The sequence below is a fragment of the Meriones unguiculatus genome, chromosome 20, assembly GCF_030254825.1.
Source record: "Meriones unguiculatus strain TT.TT164.6M chromosome 20, Bangor_MerUng_6.1, whole genome shotgun sequence".
In the NCBI taxonomy this organism is placed as follows: domain Eukaryota; kingdom Metazoa; phylum Chordata; class Mammalia; order Rodentia; family Muridae; genus Meriones; species Meriones unguiculatus.
In genome coordinates, this window is record NC_083367.1 from 56,054,221 (window position 1) to 56,075,190 (window position 20,970).

The 20,970-nt window shown below is 39.8% G+C and overlaps 2 pseudogenes; both read right to left on the reverse strand.

The window, feature by feature from the left end:
• Positions 1-1,165: 1,165 nt before the first annotated feature.
• On the reverse strand, positions 1,166-2,388 carry LOC110562522 (archaemetzincin-2-like; annotated as a pseudogene).
• Positions 2,389-13,835: 11,447 nt separating this feature from the next.
• Positions 13,836-19,367, reverse strand: LOC110561131 (metallothionein-1-like; annotated as a pseudogene).
• Between the last annotated feature and the right edge of the window lie 1,603 nt (positions 19,368-20,970).

The following is a 20,970-nucleotide window of genomic DNA, read 5'->3' on the forward strand; positions in this document are numbered from 1 at the left end:
CCTGGAAGGTTCTATGCACACTACAAAAAGGAGAAAGCTTGCACCAACCCATCTGCAGCCCCTTCAAGCAATAATGATGACCTGCCTGCCAACTGTGATACTGCAATAGTGGCACAAAGCCTGTGCAAGTAACCAGCTGCCATCTGATTAATTTAAGGCCCACTCCATAAAATGGAACCCATCCCTGACACTGCTCAAGTAGCCAAGAATAGGAAACCGGACATTCCAGGGACCTAAGGGAAAAATTAGTGTAGCCATAAAGTGGCTCCTCACAACAGTCTGCTATACTCATAGTGTTTGCCCAGCCATCATCAGCATCCTCTTCTTCCTGCAGAAGGTGGGCACACAGAGCCCCATCTGGACAATGTTTAGAGAGGGAGCAGCCTTGAAAATAATACTAAATGTAATGTCTCCATCAAATCCCTCCCCTTATAATTCAGGGAATCTTGGAGAAGGGGAGCCAGAAAGATTGTAAGAGCCAGAAGGGATGGAGGATACTAAGGAATCCAGACTGTCTGAACACAGCGAGGCCATTATACATGAGCTCACAGGGAATGTGGCAGCATACACCTGGTCTGCACCAGATAAGTGTGAGCGTTGGGAGGAGACATGGACACAAGCCCTCATCCCTAACACAGAAGCTGTGTCCAACTGATAACCACTCACAAACGAAAATTCAGTTCTCTCCTACAGTCTTACTGAGGAAGCGAACCACTCTTCAGCCCAGCAATAGACAGCCAACACAAGATGAAGTTTGGAGGTTTTTTTGTACTACAAGATTTTGACAGGACTTTTTTTTTTTTAGCCTTACATATCCTTTGCACATATAGGATGGCTTCCAATTTTTGTGTTTTAAAGGACTCCTGTGTGTACAAAACACCCTGTGTTTCTGCATCTACATGTATATGTCATGCTGCTTCTTGGCTCTTTTTCTTCTGTTTGTTTATATCTTGTCTATTTTATTATTATTATTTAAATGCCTGTTTGTTTTCTAAGAAAAGATAGAAAGGGTGTGAATTCCAGTGGGAGGGGAGAAGGGAAACCATACCAGAATATATTGTATAAGAAAGACCTATTTTCTTCCTTTTTTGTGAAGGGAAGAAAAGGGGGGTAGATCTGACAGGAGTTGGGGGAGAGGTCAATACAATAAAAATATTGTGCAAAATTTATTTTTAAAATATTTATTTATTTACCCTCTAGCTTCACTTAATCTTATTTGAGCCTGGGCTCACTGCCACAGAACAGCAAATGAGACAGGAGAGAAGGGCCGAGAGGGTTTCATTGTTCTCAGTGAAACGTTATTCAGGTCTGGGACCTTCAGAGAAGTTCTAGTCTGTTTCCTGATCTCAGCATATTTTCAGCAGACGTTTATTCCAATGAAGCACGCCACCCACAAACACCTCGTGTGCCCGTCTCCATTACTCCTGTCTGAAAGTTCTTATTTTTCGAGAAAAGCAATGCACCTTATTATCCATTCTCTCCAACTCCTTAAAGGCTTCCACAGGTTCCGGCAAATTCACATGGTCAGACCTATTTTTCGGAGTTGCTCTTGATGCCTTGCTAGTCATCATCAGGCCACCTCACCAGTGCTTTGTATCTCTCTATAATACTGAAGCCAACAGCACTCTGTAGCTTGCGAAAGCACGTAGGGCAAAGGTTTAAAGGGCGCTGGTCAGATTCCTCCCAGTGATTGGATCCTTGTATTAAGCACGCAAGCCACTGGCAATGTCCAAATATGTGTCTGATCTCACGGTTAAAGTCTTACAGGATAGCCGCAGCAAAAGATCAGTGATTTCAGGATTGTAATAGTTATCAAAAATGGAATAGTCACTGGAAGATGTTCGCGATGGAGTCTTCACTCTGCCTTCATATTGGAAATCCTTGCTGTACCCGGCAAAGCTGAAGATCCCCAAACCATCTGTCGAAGAGGCTTGTCCAAAGACAAAATTACAAAGTCCCGTGGGTAAAGACGGATCATGGTAGTCCCCATGATGCAGAAGGCATCTTTGGGTCTCTTCTTTTTCAAGAACGCCAGGATATGCCCTGCATGAATTTCTAGGTTTTGTGTGTGCTCATTCACTCTGAAGAAACACTTTGTTGCAGAGACTGAAATTGGTTCTAAGAACTTTACCGTCAAACCATAGAAACATGCTTCACAGCAGCCCTTGAGCCATTTCATATGCTCTACACTGATCACTCTGGTGTCGCCTGGAGAGCTAATGGACTGTATATAGATAATGCGTTTTTCTGGACAAGGCACCTTTCTGTAGGGATCAGTGAAAAACTGTTCGAAGTCTTGGGGAACCTCAGGGTGGGAGGTGATCCAGTCTGACTGTGATTGCACGGTAATGGGTCCAAACAGATTACTGGATGGCTGGAAGGCTTCATTCATTAAATGTTGTTCCCCAGCACCTAATTTCTCATACTGTGACACAAGCACCGGTCTACACAGTGAGTTCCAGGTTAGTCGGGGATATACAGTGAGACCCTGACTCAAACAAACAAACAAACAAAGAAACAAACAAACACTGACAGACATATGGGTAGACAAATTGTCCTGACATTTGCTTTGTAGATAGCAACTTATGTTGTTGTTTTTTTTCTGATCCAGCCTCATGATCTTATCTTGTTATGAATTTGACAGAATATTCTAAGAAGATAGTTTGTTCTTGAAATATGTTTTTCACATCATTAGTGATACTCACCAATTTTCTCCTCTGTTAGTCTTTTTCCAGTTTTAGTTAGTCCCATGGTTTTAATTTTTTTTCTTTTTATAAGAGTTATTCATTTCAGCCGGATGATGATGGCACACGCCCTTAATCCCACCATTTGGGAGGCAGAGACTAGCAGATCTCCGTGAGTTTGAGGCCAGACAGCTAGAGATTCAGGACAGCCAGAACTACTCATTGGTATCCCCTGGCCCATGGCTTCTTGGATCTCTCTTTATTCTAGCCATCCCAAACTAGGTAAGAAGTGAGATCTCTGCTCTTGGGGTATTTGGAATATAATCTTACCGTCTTTAACAGATCATGGCAGAATGTAACAAGACCCATCAGCATGAAAAGAAATGATTATAGAGGCAGAGAAAGAGAATTTGATTATACGACACTGAAGATTACTCTTCCGCCCACCTGAAAACATGTCAAAGTGGTATAGTCACAGTTTCAATTTTATTTTTTTAGATTTTGGTTTATTCATTTTATATGTGTGAGTATTTTGCCTGTGTGTGTGTATGTGTACCTAATGCATGCCTGGTCTGAGACAATGAGAAGTTGGTATCTAATTCCCTGGAACTGGAGTTACTAATGGTTGTGAACCAACATGTGGGTGCTGGGAACAGAACCCATGTTCTCTGCAAGAGTGTAGACAAAACTCTTAACCAGTGAGCTGTTTTTCAAGCTCTCATCAGACTTCTTTTTTAATTCTATGACAGCCAAAGGTAACTACTACATTCCTTGATTTGAAGAGGAGGCCATGAGAAGTTTTAGCATTTGATCTACAACATGGAGATGAAGTGGAGGCACTTGCCCACCTCCTGATCCCACCACAGCATTCTCCTACAAAGTAACTAACGAGGTTCTCTTGCGTTTCTCCCACCACATCTGAATGTATGGGCTGGTAGTCAGAAACCATGATGAACTTTCTAAAGAGATCTCGTGGCTCAAATCATCTGGTCAGTTGTAACGATGAACACAAAGCAGTTTAGACACACTTGCTTCTGGGAACAAGAAAGACATATTTGAAGGGCACTCCCAAGGACAAGAGAATAAGGACCTTATGACACATGAGCACTAAACATTACCCTGGTAACTAAAGTAACCAGATCTGAGCAGGAAGTCACAGCAGATAACACCACTCTTATCACTGGTAATTACCGCCCTTACAGTTTTAACACCTGGCTTCTACAGAATAAAGTCTAGGTGGCAATTTTAGCACTATAGTCAGCATCAGAGAGGAAAAGAACTGGGCAGTAGACTGATTGGTTTTTCAACTTGTGAGGAAAAATAAATTAAAGGTAATATTCACAGGCAGGATTTCAAGGAACAATGATTTAATTTTGGTCTGTTTGGGGGACCCTCTCTTAAAGGTATTTCTATGGCCAGTGGAGGATTAACAAGAAATGACTTGGAGAAGATTAGTGATAGATTAAATTCAAAGAACCTTCCAAATTCTAGGTTGTTCAGAGCCCCAGCAATCATTCAGTTATTGTTCCATTGGAAACAATGAGGAATGTATACCTGGTAAAACTGGGAGAACGCAGTATTCAGCAAGTCCACTGCCTATTAGGACAGGCTAAAATAAACTGGCAGCGTCGACTTTTCAAGGGACCTAACTTTAGTTAAGCCTCAGGCTGCATTCTTTCTGCAAGAGCGCCACCAAGTGGTTGTCATCTTGGGAAGAAAAGTCACAGAAAATCATTCTAAGGCCCCAGGAAACATTGACAGAAGGGGAGACCAGAGCATCCTTCACCCACAGAGATTCAGAAGTTTGAGCAACACACCTGCTTTTCTTTATACTTGTTTGTAGTGACCTTCTTGTTCTCACTTGAACTATACTTGCACTTTGACCCCATGACGCAGACGTTCTGAATCCTCCATACTCTCTCAGTCAGTTCCTTTCATTTTACCCTGTGCAACTCCAGATACGGGTGTCCTCTACGTAAGTCATGTTTTTAATGCTATTTTCAGTTCTTGGTGTTGCTGTCCTGTCCTCCTACAGCTGAGTTCAGAGTTCCTAAAGGAACATTACATCGCTATGCAATTGATTCAACTAAACAGTTGCTTTGTGAACAGGGTGGGCTCTTGGTTGCCATCTGCGGATGTTGATCAACTGATAGTGGATATTTCAACCCTTTTCCTCTGTTCTCCAAGCTTCCGCCTACCATAAACTACTTACACTCAACCAATAGATTTACTTTCTCAGCCTATAGATAAGACAGAATTTCATTTCCTGTCTATGTAATGAGTTTTCTAAATCATTCACACACACACACACACACCCTTCGATCCTCTGTTTTGTCTGATCTGTTGTTGTTGTTATCTTCTTATAACTAGGCTAGTCTACAGCTCATTATGAGGCTGAGGTTGACCTTGACCTCCTGATGTTCCTGCCTTCATCCACCAAGAGCTGAGATTAGAGGTTTGTTTGAACAAGGCTGGCTTTCTCGGGGCTCGGAGATGCACAGCCTCAACTTCTGTCACTGTTATACATCACAAGTTACGCCATCTGACAATCCTTTTTCTCAGTCTTAGGTAGAATTTTACACTTGAACATTCAATAATTTTGGTGTTTATAAAAATGAGCTTCCTCCTTTTCCCCTTCCTTGCTCATCTGCTTAAATGCATATTTTAACAAATGCCATAGCTCTTACCAGTCACACAATCCACTTCTCTGAAAATCTTCCAGGATAGTCCTCACTTACCCATAAACTCTCACCAGTCACTGCCCCTTGCAGCATCTGCTCTCCAGGTAAGTCTTGCTCTCCTGTGCTTGTAATGCCCAACTGTTATGTCGGTGTGCAGGCAATTCAACTGGCCTGCCCTCGGGGGCCTTTATGGTCCTGACAACATCCTATGTCACCACCTGTGTCCTATGTCATCACCTACACCAGGTGCTCGGGGTACAACCCCCCTGCTATCCCACATTCCTCTCTCTGTGCCTGTCTCTCTGATTCTCTGTCTCCCCGACACGCAGTCTTCTCTCATGCTCTCCCACACCATCTGTCTCTCTCCCTCTCTCCCCGCTTCCACAAGAAATGTCTTTCCTTGTATTAAATATGTTTGCAGAGGATTCCTTAAATGTAACATCAACTGCCCCACACTTTGGTGTACTAGATTTGAAAGCCCTCTGCACTTGTTTATTTATTTACTTACTTGCGTGTGGGTGTGCGTACGTGTGTAAAGGCACATGTGCTTTGGCACGCTTGTTAAAGTCAGAGGTAAATACCACTATGTGGGTTCTGGGGATCAAACGTGGGTGGTCAGGCTTGGCACCGAGCTCTTTCCTCTGCTGAGCCATCTTGTTGGCCCATCCTTAGAACAGTTCATTTTTGTTTTAAGACAGGGCTTCAATGAACTGCCCAGTCTGGCTTCAAATTTGGGATCCTGGGATTACAGCACAAGCTATCACACAAAAGTAATAACAGTTTTGTTTTGTCTGGTTTGGTTTTTGGCTTTCTTAAATGCTCACCTAAACTTTCAACATTACTCTCTTCAAAACTAGCTTTCCTTCCATGTTATGCCCTGTCTGTTAAGAGTGATTTTTCTTTTCTGTTCCCCTCCATCCCTTTGGTGTTTTGAGAAGAAATTTCACTCTGTAGAGCAGAATCCACAAGAAAGAATTTCCTGTGTGCCTAAATCTGCCCCATGGCTTTCCTGCTTTAGTCTCTGTAGTAGTTGGATTACACTGACAGTGCTCCTCTCACAGGTAACCAGGTCTGCAAGCTCAGATAGCACCTCCAAGGCTCACTGTCGACCTGCTATCTTTGACAAAATCTTGTTGATAGCTTTGGTAAAGCAAGGACGCTTCCATTGGAGGGGTCAGAATTGTTGTGCAAGGTAGCCCAAATGCATTTTGGGGAATGTTGTCAAACAAGCGTACTCCTGGCCCGGCCCTTAGTTTATGGAATTGGATTTCCAGGTAAAGTGGTAACTCTAATGATTTTTATGGGCGGGCCGATTTCTGCAACGCAGCTGGGCTAGCTCTAGGCAGTCTTCACTTAGACTTCATTACCTTTCCCACTTGCCCTTCAGAATTTTAGTGTTGCTCAATAGCTGACTGTCATTCTCAGAAATCCTTTCTCTGCTTGTAAAGCACCAAGGCCTATCTGTCATAAACCAGTTCACAGAAAACATCCTTTAATTGACTTACCTTTTACAATGGCTCCAAAAACGTCATTATTTTTTTGACTTACTGTGATTTCAGAGGTAAATGAGCATTTGACAAAAATTGCTTTGATGTATTAAAAAAAAAAAGAAGACAAACTTGAAATGCTTTTGTTGTTCAGAAGTTTTCTCTGTTTGCTTACCTCTAAAGGGAGGTACAGGATGAAAACCATACAACCACTAAAAACCCTATTACTAAGGTTCCTTTAAAGTCAGATAATGGAAAAATTTTTGTTGTTTGTTTTGAGAGTGGCTGAAACTTTCTGTGGCTACATAGAATACTTTGAATTTTACAGATTGTGAATCCGTGGTCCTCGTGCCTCAGTTTCTGTATGCTGGGATTACAGAGGTGCAACACCATGCCTAGAGAGAGAAGAAAAAGAGAGGAGGAGGGGGAGAGAATAAAACATGTTGGTAGAGGGGAAACAGAATAAGAGAAAATTCAATGTACTGTTTTTTCTTTGAAAGGAAACAAGGCTTAATTCTGGCCTCTAGCTCTGGAGTACAGGTTATCATGGTAGACACTTCACTTTGAGTGTTGATACGTCATCCACACTCAAAAAGCAGAGAGAAAAGAATGTTTGACTTTTATTTCTTTTAACATACTTGTTCATTTGTGGGTGTTTTGTTTTATCTTGTTTTGAGACAAGATCTCACTGTATAGCCAGGCCTGCCTTAGACCTGCACTGATCCGTCTTCCTCTGCCTCCTGAGTGCTGGCATTGCAGGCACGTGCCATTATACCTGGAGTGTGGCTTTTTAGTAAACGTTAGAAACGTGGATGATATAGAACATAATCTTGTTACTCATTGAATCACAGAAGAATGGCTGGGCATTTGTTTTTTGCTTTTCTTCAGATCTATATCTTGTAATTAGAAATACTATGCTAGAAGCTCATAAGATGGCTCAGCAAGTGCTATCAAGCCCGACTACTTGACTTTCGCCCTCACATTCACATAACGTGGTAGCATATCTTTTCTCTTTCATATACGCTTACAAGGCAAATAAATAAATAAATAAATAAATAAATGCAATTTTAAAATATGATACAAAGTGCTGGAGACATGGCTCAGTTGTTAAGAGCGTTGGTTGTTCTTCCAAAGGACTTGGATTCAATTCCCAGGACCCACACAGCAGGCAGCTCACAAATGTCTTTAATGCCAGTTCCAGGGGATCCGACACCCTCACACAGACATACGCACAGGCAAAACACCAATGCACATGAAATAAAAATATAAATTAAAAAATTTGATGCAACAAGATATTATAGAGAATGATTTAGGTACAAACTTTAGACTCACCTAGATAAAATATATGGTATTTCTTCAAGGTTGTCAAATACACATGAGCTAAACATTTTTAAGGTAACTTTTATATATGGCTTTCCTGATTGTTTAGTAACTGTTCTTTCTCTATGTAGTTTATCATAAATAAAAAAATATGATGGAAAGTTCACTAACAATCTCTTTCTCAGTCTACCTGGGTGAGAGTGTAACTTGAACACAATTGCACATGATGTACCCACACTTACACCTACAACAAAAGAAACAATGTATTTTGTGCCTTTAAAATCTAGCTTCTAAAACAAAAAGGGGGAACTGTAGAGAGCTGCGGAATGCTATGCCTTAAAGATGGAGCTGGTTTCCGCCTTCCACCTTCCTGATGGTGAGTGCTCTCTGTCACAAACAACTCCACATTTGGCTAAGGCTGAGGATCTGGCTTGCTTCCATGTATGTGGACCTATCTGCATTGCCCCCGTGGCACGCCTGGGTTGGCTACCCAGAGGCTATTTAAGCTGTGGGCTGGCTTTCCCCGGGGTCCGAGGATTGTTCAATGTTCCTGAATAAACTGCATTGAAAAAAAAAAAAAGAAAAAAAAAACAAAAAAACAAAATAAACAAACAAACAAACAAAAATCTAGCTTCTCTATAGACTTGCAAAAGCAATGTAGTAAAAATGGAGTGTAACCTGGTCAGGAAGGCTCAGAAGTAAAGTCAGTAGGTAACTACTGCCAAAGATAATTTTCCAATAATTACAAGAAAGGAAAAAATACATCTGGAAGGTCTCCAGCTGGGAATACAACCCTTTGTAGTTGTGGAGGACAGGACTAACCAGGAAGAAAGAAATGCTCTCAAGGATGATTTAGGATTTTTTGGTTTTTTGTTTTTCTTATTTATTTATTTATTTATTTATTGATAGGGTTTATCTGCATAGCCTTGGCTATGCTGGAACTCACTCTGTAGTCTAGGCCAATACTACACCCATTTTGAATTCATTTTACTGGGCAGGGTCTTGGCACCCCAGAGAATTATAAACTAGTTAAATACAAGGTCTCTGTGTTGACAGTAATTTAGTAAGACTGCAGTTGACACCATTTGCTGCCAAAAGGAAGCAGTCTTCTAAAGTTGATTAAAACACAGTTTTTGTTTTTTTTTTAAATACAGACTTGAACTACTATTATCTAATTTAATCCTGGTGAGATTAGAAAGCTTTACCTACCACCATTACAGTCAGATGATAGTGTGACCCTAATATTTGTGTTGTAATCCTAACTTCCACAGAGATGCTATGAAGAAATGGGACTTCTAGGAGGTAATTAGACCATGAGGTGAGAGCCTTGATGAATGACATTAGTGTGCTTAGAAAGCACCTCAGAGAAGATATCGGCCACAGCTATTTGGTGATGTTTCCATGAATGAAGATCACCTTCCTAAGAGCCAAAGTCTGTTCAGCCTCTGGAACCCCGAAAAATAAGTGTGGGTTGTTTATGCCTAATTTAGTTTATGACATTTTATATAATGGCACGAAGAGATATCTACTCTTCTGTGTTACTTTAAATAGTATTTTATAATTCATTCCTGAAAATGTTTGTTTTGAAGATGGGATCCTGTGTTGTAGCCCAGGCTTACCTAGAACTCACAACTTACCCCAGGCTGGCCATGCACCAACATGCCCAGGTGAAATGTTAATACTTAGAATTTACTTTGTAGGCAAAAAACCTTTTAACACAATAGGAATGCTTCTGTGGTCTGAAAGCCACTTTTGCTTTCTCTTGAAGCTTAATGACCTGGTCATATCCCAAAGCGCCACCCTTCACTTGTAGAAGAAACAGGCATGAGTTCAATTCTGTCTTAAAGGAAGTAAGGTAACTTTTCTTCAGCTGACCTTATCTTATCAACTACATCTTTGTGAAGGCCATAGGGAAAAAATAAAACAGCTGTTTATAAATTTTACCTAAGTCTACAAATACTGGAATAGTGAGATTTTTGCTGTTTTTTGTTTATCTGTTTTTGTTTTTGGAGACAAGGTTTACACTGTAACGGAAGTTGGCCTAGAACTACATACTCTGTGAGCTCAAAGCAATCCTCCTGCCTCACTCTGGAATGCTCATACTAACGGTACGAGCCACCATGCCAGCTTGTACATTCCTCAGAAATTATAGATGTACTTGACATACGTTTAAAAGTAAAGTTAACATCCTGTGGCATCTATACTTTGGTATAAAGGACTCATTTCCTCTTATATAATGATTTATCTATTGTGCATTTCAGGATGACAATTAAGCAAAAACCCCAGTCAAGTTAAAATACTTGAGAGTCGGACTTACTTTTTAGCAATAGGTGTATTATATAAAATAGGGTTATATTTATATTTAAATTGTACGGAATTCTTTCTAAATTAAAATAAGCTCTAATATATGCTGCCTGCCTGTGTAAATCACTCTGTATGCGAGGCTTAGTGGCAGCAAGCACTGGAAGCCACACAATCTTAAGAAGACGTGTAGGGCTGGAGAGATGGCTCAGCCGTTAAAGGCTAGGCTCACAACCAAAAATAAGAGAGAAGGCGTGCTCAGGAATCTAAAATTACCGCTTGCCCAGAAAGCTGTGACATTTGATCTTTGTTTTTAAAAATACGTCGCTCGCTCTGTGAGAGCATCAGGCCTGGGGATCTAATATCAGGCAGCTTCTTGGTCACGCCACACTCCCACAAAACTGGGACTTACTGTGACAAGCTTTGGTACCTGGAATGTCTTGAACAATGGACCTGAGACTTTTGGTCTCATTCGGAATTAGCCCATAAGCAGCAAACAGTGATTTGTTGTCAATTAGTGAGAGAAAACCAAAGTCTTTTTTTTTCTTTTTAAGATTTATTTATTTATTATGTATACAGTGTTCTGCCTGCATGTGTGTCTGCATACCAGAAGAGGGCACCAGATCTCATTGTAGATGGTTGTGAACCACCATGTGGTTGCTGGGAATTGAACTCAGGACCTTTGAAAGGGCAGCCAGTGCTCTTAACCTCTGAGCTATCTCTCCAGCCCCAAAACCAAACTCTTAAAAACATCCTTTACTTTTCCTTTTGGTGGGAGTTATAGGTTTAATATGCTTCTTGATTATATTCAAAGAAGCATAGATACACTTTCTACAAAAAAAACAAAAAACAAAAAAACCAAGAGTCTCTTTCAGGGAGAGTGTTTTGTTTTGTTGCTGTTTTGTTTTATTTTTTTTTTAATTAAAACTAGAAGGGATTGGCATAATTACGGGCTACTGTTTGATTTGAAATACATATCCAAATATACTTTTGTATGCAAGGCTAAGTAAGGCAGAGGTGATTGTTTTCTGAAAGACCTTTTAAGTTAGAGATAGACAGAAATTTTGTGGTCTTGAACTTTAGGATAATTCTGTCCAATCAATGCCAAAATCTTGTACTCCGTACAGTGATTATACGTGTATGGGCCTGAAATTGCTGCCTGTGGGATTCAATTTGCCTATTGCAGACTGACATTAGCTCCTTCATTGTGGGTTTTCTGTGGTAATAAGGTGGCTTCCAACTTCAAATAATTGGATTCAGGTGCGGACTGTGTCTCTTTCCTCATAACTTAACTACGGATGATCTTTTACGATAGAAAGAAATGTAGCAGGCCTCAGACAGAATCTTGAAATGCAAGGAACGCTTATTAGCATGAAAATACCAGCGGACTTCACACTTCTCTCTTAATGAAGTTTAGCTTTCAGAGTTCACACAAGTCAGGTACAGTATCATAGCAACAGAATTCAGCACCAGGAAGATGGAATTTACCGTGGGTAGTGAATTCACCTTCTTTGAACATGTCATTTTGTGCACACAAAATATTTCCCAGTACTTAAAATATTGATGAATAAATGCTTTGCTTACTTAAATGGAGGTACTTGGAGCTGGGAGAAGCCGTCGTCGGAAGGCCTCTGAGCAGTCTTCCGAAGGATAGCTCTGCCTGCAGTGTGAAGATGACCGCTAATTCTTTTACCTGCATCACATCGCCTCTAGTGGTGCAAACTCAGTACGACACCCCTTAATGTGTCAATACTGTTGCTTTAAAATACCTTAGGTAGTCAAAACGATGATTATTTTCATTTGTTTATTCATTTTTGAGACTGTCTTACTCTGTAGTCTGGGCTGGCCTGGAGTTTGCTTTGTAAACCAGGATCACCTCAAATTCAGAGATTTGCCTGCCTCTGCCTTCTAAAGGTTGAGATGAAAGGTATGTGCTACCACACCTGGCCCAAAATAAAATGTTAAGACTAACAAAATCTTTGTTTAATAATATTAAAAGTATCCAAACCATACTCAAATTTCATACATTATCCCTTTTTGGTCTAACAAAATCAAAACACATGCAAGCACCTGCTTGTGTTTCTTCTGCTCATTCTCTGGCTCTCTCTCTCTTTTTTCCTCTTTTTTTTATGTCCTGTTTGTTCTCATTTTAATTTTATTATTGTTTCTTTAGATCTCTTTGCATTTTTGTGACAGAAAGAAAGAAAGGCTGTGGGTTTGGATGCGTGAGAAAGTGAGCTGGGGTTCCTGGGATCTGGAGAGAATCTGGGGAAAAATGTAATCATAATATATTGTATGAAAAAACTCTATTTTCAATTTTAAAACTTAAAGTACAGTTTGAAACCTCCCCCTTATGGGGGAACAGCCTTACCAGGCCACAGAGGAAGAGAATGCAGCCAGTCCTGATGAGACCTGATAAGCTAGGGTCAGGGGAGGAGGACTTCCCCTATCAGTGGACTGGGGGAGGGGCAAGGGAGGAGATGAGGGAGGGAGAGTGGGATTGGGAGGGGATGTGGGCTACAGCTGGGATATAAAGTGAATAAATTATAATTAATAAAAATATATAAAAATTTAAAAAATACAGTTTGAAAACTGCCTGTTAAATCCCTTGAGTCTCTTCTGACCTTCAAAAGCACTGCCCAAGCTGATGTCCTCTCAGGTTCTCTGATGCCATTTGATCTCTTTTCAGAACAGTGGTTCATTTGTTCTTTTATTGTAAAGAGCATCTTGTAATTGTTTAAAGGATTTAAAATATCGGTTGATAACAACTGTCTGAATATATAATCTTAACCAAGACTGGCAAATTAGTTGGGTTGATCTCTTATTTCACAATAAACTTTCATGCCCCTGGCAAGAAGATGGTTTTCTTTAAACAAACAAATTGGACCTCAGAGATGAAGAGCAAGGGGATCCAAGAACAATTCCCAGCATCCTCGTGGTGGCTCACAATTGGTTAACTCCAGTTCCAAGGAAATCTGATGGTGTCTCCTGGCCTCCTTGGGTAGCACACGTAAGTGATACAGACATACATGTAGGCAAAACACCCATAAACATAAGGTCAAATGAATAAATCTCAAAAATGACTTTAAAATAAAAAATTTGTTATGTTTTACATACTTATTTTGTGTTTGAATCAGGTCTCTCCTTCCACTATGTGTATCCCAGAGATCAAACTCAGGTCCTTGAATTGGCCCAAATGCTTCCTCTTAAATGATACTAATAATTTTTTACAGGACCAAATCGGCTTTATTACTCACATACTTGGTAGAAAAGAGGAATTTAGCAAACAGGGTGGAGCTGTTTAGCAAACTTTGGGGTGGTCCCCACTACTATTTACATGCGGGAGCATCCTTGCCCTGGAATCAGGCACAACATGTGCACTTGTCTGATGATCCCTTGCAGACACAGTCCTGGGCACACTTGGAGCAGCCCACAGGGCAGCAGGAACAGCAGCTCTTCTTGCAGGAGGCATGTTCCAGTTCTTGCAGCTGCAGGAGCTGGAGCAGGTCCAGGAGCTGCCGGTGGAGCAGGAGCAGTTTTGGGGTCCATTTTGGAATGTGGTGAAGCTGGAGGTATGGAGCCAGTAAGGAGACCATAGCTAGTCAGGCTGCTGGAAGTCACAGTCGATACTAGTGATTTTTCAAAGGTGTAATAAGTATTCTGTCCTTTGGGTCTGCAAATTTGTGGGTTAATTTTCTGAGCACATATCTTCAGAGTTCTGACACAGCAATGTAGCTGCTTTGCACTGTATTTTCATTTTGTTGTTCTTGTTGTTTGCCTTGTGCTTGGGCAACTTGTCAATCTGTGGACATTTATTTATTTGTTTTTTGTTATATAAAGTCCTCTGGTGTCTGGAAATACCCTATTAATCACCAGTCTTCTTTTCCTTATTTTCTGCTATGGATATACTTGGTTCATTCATTGTAATATGGTCCTGTTACTATCTTCTCACAATGTCCTGTACTCTCTGTTCTGTCTTGGCAGTTTCATTCACACATTTGCTGTTGAGATTATTCCAACAAATTCATATTCCTATGCAATGTCCTCTAAAAAGGCTTCCCATCTGATACTACTACCTCTCTCCTGGAGTACATCATGCAACCCTTGTAGATGGTTTTAGAAATGATCAATGTGGTCAGCACTCTTTTCTTCTTCTTCTTCTTCTTCTTCTTCTTCTTCTTCTTCTTCTTCTTCTTCTTTTCTTTTTGAGACAGGGTTTCTCTGTCTAGCCTTGGTTATTCTGGACTTGCTTTTTAGACCAGGCTGGCCTTGAACTCACAGAGATCCACCTGCTTCTGCCTCCCTGAGTGCTGGGACTACAAGTGTGCCCAGCCGGTCAATACTCTTTATATGATATATACTAGAGCATATTTGGAAGGAAATGATCTCTAGAGAGTGTTAGTAAGTTGTAAAAATGGCTTTCATTTGGTAGTTCCTGACTGTGACTAAGGCGTGCCCAAGCTTATCACTTACTATTGTGCCAGAAAATGAATACTTTGATATTTTACTTGGCAGGTAAAACACACACACACACACACACACACACACACACACACACACACACACACAAAAGCAAAGTGTTTCTAAAAGATAAGGACTCTCGTGAGAGAAATTTTCAAAATAAGCAAAAGACAATGTAAAAAAGTCTCCACATAACAGTCAGTGGGGAAATATTTGTTGAACTAATTGACTTGAACTTGCTCATTTCTGTAAACATTATGAAGGTGTTTCGAACAACACAGAGCTGAGAGTTGGGGAAATGTCCTTGTGGAGATCCTCTCTTAACTGGGTTTATATTTCTTCTATAAGAAAGTGTGTTGAGATTCTTTTTTGCCTCTTAGTTATAACACTAAGATAACATGCTGAGTTCCTTTTTTTATTAAATTTTTATTTTTTAACATTAATCACAATTTATTCACTTTGTATCCTGGCTATAGCCGCCTCCCTAATTCTCTTTCAATCCCACCCCTCCCTCCCTCTTCTCCTCCCATTCCCCTTTCCAAGTCCACTGATAGGGGAGGTCCTCCTCCTCTTCCTTCTGACCCTAGCCTATCAGGTCTCATCAGGACTGGCTGCATTGTCCTCCTGGTAAGGCTGCTCCCCTGGGGGGGGGGGTTGTCAAAGAGCCAACCACTGAGTTCATGTCAAAGACATTCTTTGTTTTTTTTGTTTTTCGCTTTAACACCAGTTTGTTTTATTTCGATTACTGTTTCTGGTAAACTTCCAAGCCAGAAGTTTAGAGAAACATTTGGCAGTAATTAAAGTCACAAAATGACAGAAACATCCTGATAGGCATCATGCTTTTCTTCTGTTGCCCACGTTTGCAGCTCTGAAAACCCAGAAACACATTTGCCAAATAACATACATTTAACTGTGTATACCTACTAAAACTGTAAGGGCCAGGATGTCAATAAAAATACTGTTCTTCCTTTCCCTCAAAAAATCTGTAGAACAATAGCCACCCACAGAATCATAGGACTGGTCTGCCGAGGCAGGTACTGGCCTATTCGTTTCCATAATGAGGAGTCAGCTGTCAAACTGATGAACCTGCCTCCACTCTGCTTTGTCCTCTAGAAAATTCTAGAGACATTCGTTACATCACTCAAACCAGGATTCCATATTCCCCTTTTAGAGACAATAATCAGACAACTCCGCTCTTACAAACACACTCTGTGTTTTATTATAGTACATATCCATAAATTTGATTGGATCTTCTTTCTTCAATTACGGCCACACCATTTCATTTAATCCTATTACCTATGAGCTCTTATCTAGGCCATTTTGGTTGAGTTTAAGTCCTTTACTAAGAGATAACGTTCCTTACTTTTTGCTCTCCTTTTACTATATATTGAGAAGGGATACGTTTTATTATGAAAAGCTTCAAAATGTAAATTTGCAAATGTAAATACTATCATTCTCATATACTGTTTAGTCAGAATTACAAATTGTTAAGCACTAGGGATATGACTCAGTGGTAGAATATTTATCTAGCGTGTGTGACACCCTAGGTTCAATCCCTAGTAGCCCGCCCTTCCTCCTCTGCAAAAAACAGGGCTGGAAATTATCTTAGGAGTTAAATGTCACCAGCCACTCTTCCAAAGCTCCAGGTTGAATTACCAGCACCCGCATGATGACTGACAACTCTATAACTCCAACCTCAGGAGATCCAGTGAGCCTTCTTTCGGCCTCTTTGGACACTACATGCACATGGCACACAGACAGGCATGCAGGCAAAAGCCCATGCACATAAAAATAATAAATTAATTTTTTTAATTAAAAAAAAATTAACAGCCTCTCTTACTGCCTTAACTAGAAATAGAAAGTCTTGTGGAGTGAAACATCTTCCTGAACTTGATAGAGTAAACTTGATAGAGTAGATTTACAAATTGTTGACAGATTGCCAAAGCAGCCATACTTCCTCCTCCCCCACCAGCTGCAGCTCTCTCTCTCTCTCTCTCTCTCTCTCTCTCTCTCTCATTTTTCCAGACACAGTTTCTCTGTGTGTAGCCCTGGAACTCGATTTGTAGATCAGGCTGGCCTTGAACTCACAGAGATACGCCTGTCTCTACCTCCCAAATGCTGGAATTAAAGATCTGTGCCACCACACCTGGCTCTCTCTCTCTCTCTACATATATATATATATATATATATATATGGTATTATTAAAATACCATAGATAATGAAAATGTTCAATTCATTATAACTTACTAGCCTTGTTATTATTTTGATGTAACCATTCCAATTTTAATCAATATAACCATGTATATTCACTAAAAACTAAAGGAGATGGCTATATCACTGAGAATGTAGAAATCCTATTCCCCAAATACAACACATTGGCCTCTTCATTCTGATCACTCAGAGCTTACTAATTTGCTTTTCCCCATATTCATTTCTTAAAGATTTTAATATTTTACTAACACAGAGTAAATCATTGGTCTATTCAGTATCTTTAAGATAACTTTAATATACTTCAGTATTTTTTTTATTGAGTTTGTTCCTTTTTCCTCACTTTTTTTTTTTAAGGCAGGATCTCATTATGCATAGTATCTTCCTGGCTCTCCTGAACTAACTATGCAGACTAGGCTGGCCTTGAATTCAGAGATCCACCTCCCCTTTCTCCTCCAAGCACTGGGATTAAAATTAAGTGCTACCCAGGCATAATGTTGCCTTTTTTTTTTTTTTTAAAGATTTTTTTCTACTAAGCTCAAAGAGAGCTTTAGATTGGCTTTATTGTTTGGTATTATTTTTATGTATGCTTGCTATCACAAATTTAGCACTCACTGTCTTATGAGGTAACACCTTGCAGGGTTTTTTAAGTGGGTGAAGTTTAAATTGGGTGAAGGTACTTTCAAATTTCAGATTTCTGAATCCAGCTAGGGGTTTAAAAAAATCAAAATGCCATGGTAACTTCCATGTGGTTTTGTTCAGAAATTCTAGATTACAGGACATCCTCTGAGCATTTTCCTGGTGAAAGAATAAAGTACATATAATGTCAAATGCTTGCTTTTTGTATATTAATCTTAAGGAAGTCATCACTTCTTTAGAGTCATTTCAAAATATTTTTTAATGTCACCAATTATTTTCCTTTGAATTGTAGAAAAAATGTATTTTCCCAAACTAAGTTTTTCTCATGCCATAAGTGAAATTTTGGAGTCTTTCGGACAATAATATGTTGTTTAATCCATAAAACAAGATAGAGCCAGAATGTGCGGTTACCCTGACAGTTAAGCCCAATTGCCTAATGTACCCAGGTGGCAACAGCCCTAAAAGGATGGTGAAGGGCAGTAAAGATGTTTTGCTTCTAGTCCAAGCTTTATCTTGATCCAGGTTTACTATTGCATTAGGTAAATTAGTTGACTAATAATTTACTCAAAGTTTTTGGCAAGAAATAGACAAATGTATTCTCAGTCGATTGAACAGACATATACACACAATGAAGTTCTCTACATACGAAGCTAGGTAATTTGGCTAGATCATCTCTAGCATTTCAAATTCTAAATTTCTATGAATTTTTGATAATAGATCTTGCTACATCAAAGTCTTGGTATGATCTTCATGCTGGGATCAAACTAGCATCTTCAACCTCAACTTCTAGAGTGTCTAGGGGTATAGATGTGACCCAGATGGATTCTAAAATTGTATTATTTGAAGAAGGCACTAGTAGAAGAAGCAGTTTTTAAATGAAGATTCATCTTTTGTTAGAGCTACCGACAATTGCTAGTAGCAGCGTCCACAGGATAGTATAAGGTACTGTTGGCACCTTTCTTGGAGGTATTTTACAAATACCCTGTTTCTCATTTACACAGTACTGAAGAGCACATAGTTTGGCATAAATGTAGAGAGATAGGGTGGATGGGAACCTAGCAATAGTTTTTTTTTTTTTTTTTTTATGTTCTACTTTTAAAATGTACTGATGTGAGTTCATACCACTCTTCCCTGGGGTAAAAGCTGTAGGAGAAACAGGAACTGCTCTCTCTGCATCTCCGAGTACCACCATCTCTCCAATCTTAAACTCTCTACTCCTCAGGCGTTTCCAGATCCACTTTTTTCCTAAGATTTACTACCTTCCTGACTATACATTTCAGTTCATTGGGCTTCAAAAAATGATTTGGGAAGTTGTTCAGTTTAATGAAGCTTCCTGTTAGCATTCTGAAAAACATTCCTCAAAATGTTCTGCCTTGGACGTCATTGGCTGCTGGTTTAGCATCTGGAAGGCTTTAGACAACCCAAAGCATTTCATATTTGAGGTGATTCAGACTGTTCTCCAGTGCCTTCACTCACCTGCGCAATTTATACAACCAGTTGAGAAGTACACTGTTCCTGCTGCCCTTAAGAAATTCTGCAAATCCCTTACACCAATGACTAGAAAGTACTTGCTCCTTGTAAGACATCTCTTATACACTCAGAAGTAAAAGTGGCCTGAAGACAGTCAGAGACTGCCTTTATTTCTCTGACCTTTAAAATCTAGTTTACAGCTTTTCAGGAGATAAAACGTAATTACCTACAGGCAGCATGCCTCAGGCATGTTCTTAGTAATGAAATGATGAGACAGATCCAGATTCAAATATTAGTTGAGACCTTTGCTAGCTGTGTGACTTTGGATAATGTCCTTCAGTTTTTTTTCATCCCCAAAATGAAACACAATGTTTAGTATAATGTATTTTAATTAATAGTTGTAACATAGTCAGCATAGTCTTTGGAATATGACATGTTCAATAAATATTAGAGATCATTAACTGGCTACTCATGCTCTGATTTTATCTCCAAAATTTTGAGAACTATTTTTAAAACATTATCAATATTCCATTATTACTTCCCAAGGAAATGGCCAGTGATTCATTGCTGGAACTGAGTCCTCTCTGTCAGGTATATTCAGTTTAGTTTCTAAACATTAAATTCAGCTCATGTCTTTCTTAGTACTTCTTTTTTTTTTTTTTTTTTTTTTTCAATGCAGTTTATTCAGGAACCTTGAACAATCCTCGGACCCTGGGGAAAGCCAGCCCACAGCTTAAATAGCCTCTGGGTAGCCAACCCAGGCGTGCCACGTGGGCAATGCAGATAGGTCCACATACATGGAAGCAAGCCAGATCCTCAGCCTTAGCCAAATGTGGAATTGTTCGTGACAGAGAGCACTCACCATCGGGAAGGTGGAAGGCGGAAACCAGCTCCATCTTTAAGGCATAGCATTCCGCAGCTCTCTACAGTTCCCCCTTTTTGTTTTAGACGCATCAGGCAAGAGTAGAGGTCTGATCTCTGATATTAGAAATAAATTGGGACTTTGTACTGATGTTCATTTAGGTGTCATCCACCCAAATCTTAGTACTTCTTAAGTCTGTCTTTACATCCTCCCCTTTCCTTTTCTTTCTTTCTTTCTTTCTTTCTTTCTTTCTTTCTTTCTTTCTTTCTTTCTTTCTCTTTCTTCCTTCCTTCCTTTCTTTCTTTCTTTCTTTCTTTCTTTCTTTCTTTCTCTTTCTTTCTTGTTATAACTCCACCCTTTGAAGCACATTGATAACAAACAAGTTCTATGGTATCATTCACATTTCTGTTTGTGACTGAAAATATGGCAGATTCTATCTGCCACTGTATTATTGAAAAATCATAACTTTAAAAATGGCAAGAATTGAAAATATTTTCTTAAGGGGCAGGGAGGAGACCAGGGAGGGAGTGTGGGGTTGGGGAGGGAATGAGGGAGCGGGATACAGCTGGGACACAGAGTTAACAAAATGTAACTAATAAGAAAAATAAAATTAAAAAAATATTTTGTTTTTGTTTTTTGAAACAGGGTTTCTCCTCTGTGTATCCTAGACTCAAACTCACATAGATCCACCTGCCTCTGCTGCCCTGAGTGCTGGAATTACAGGCATGTGCCACTGCTTCTGGCTGAATTGAAAATTTAATAGGAGCTGATATAGAGAATTTGGCAACATATAACCAGGCTTTGAGTTCCCAGAAGTCATGCTTGGCACTGTTTGCACCACAGTGGGACCTGAAGTT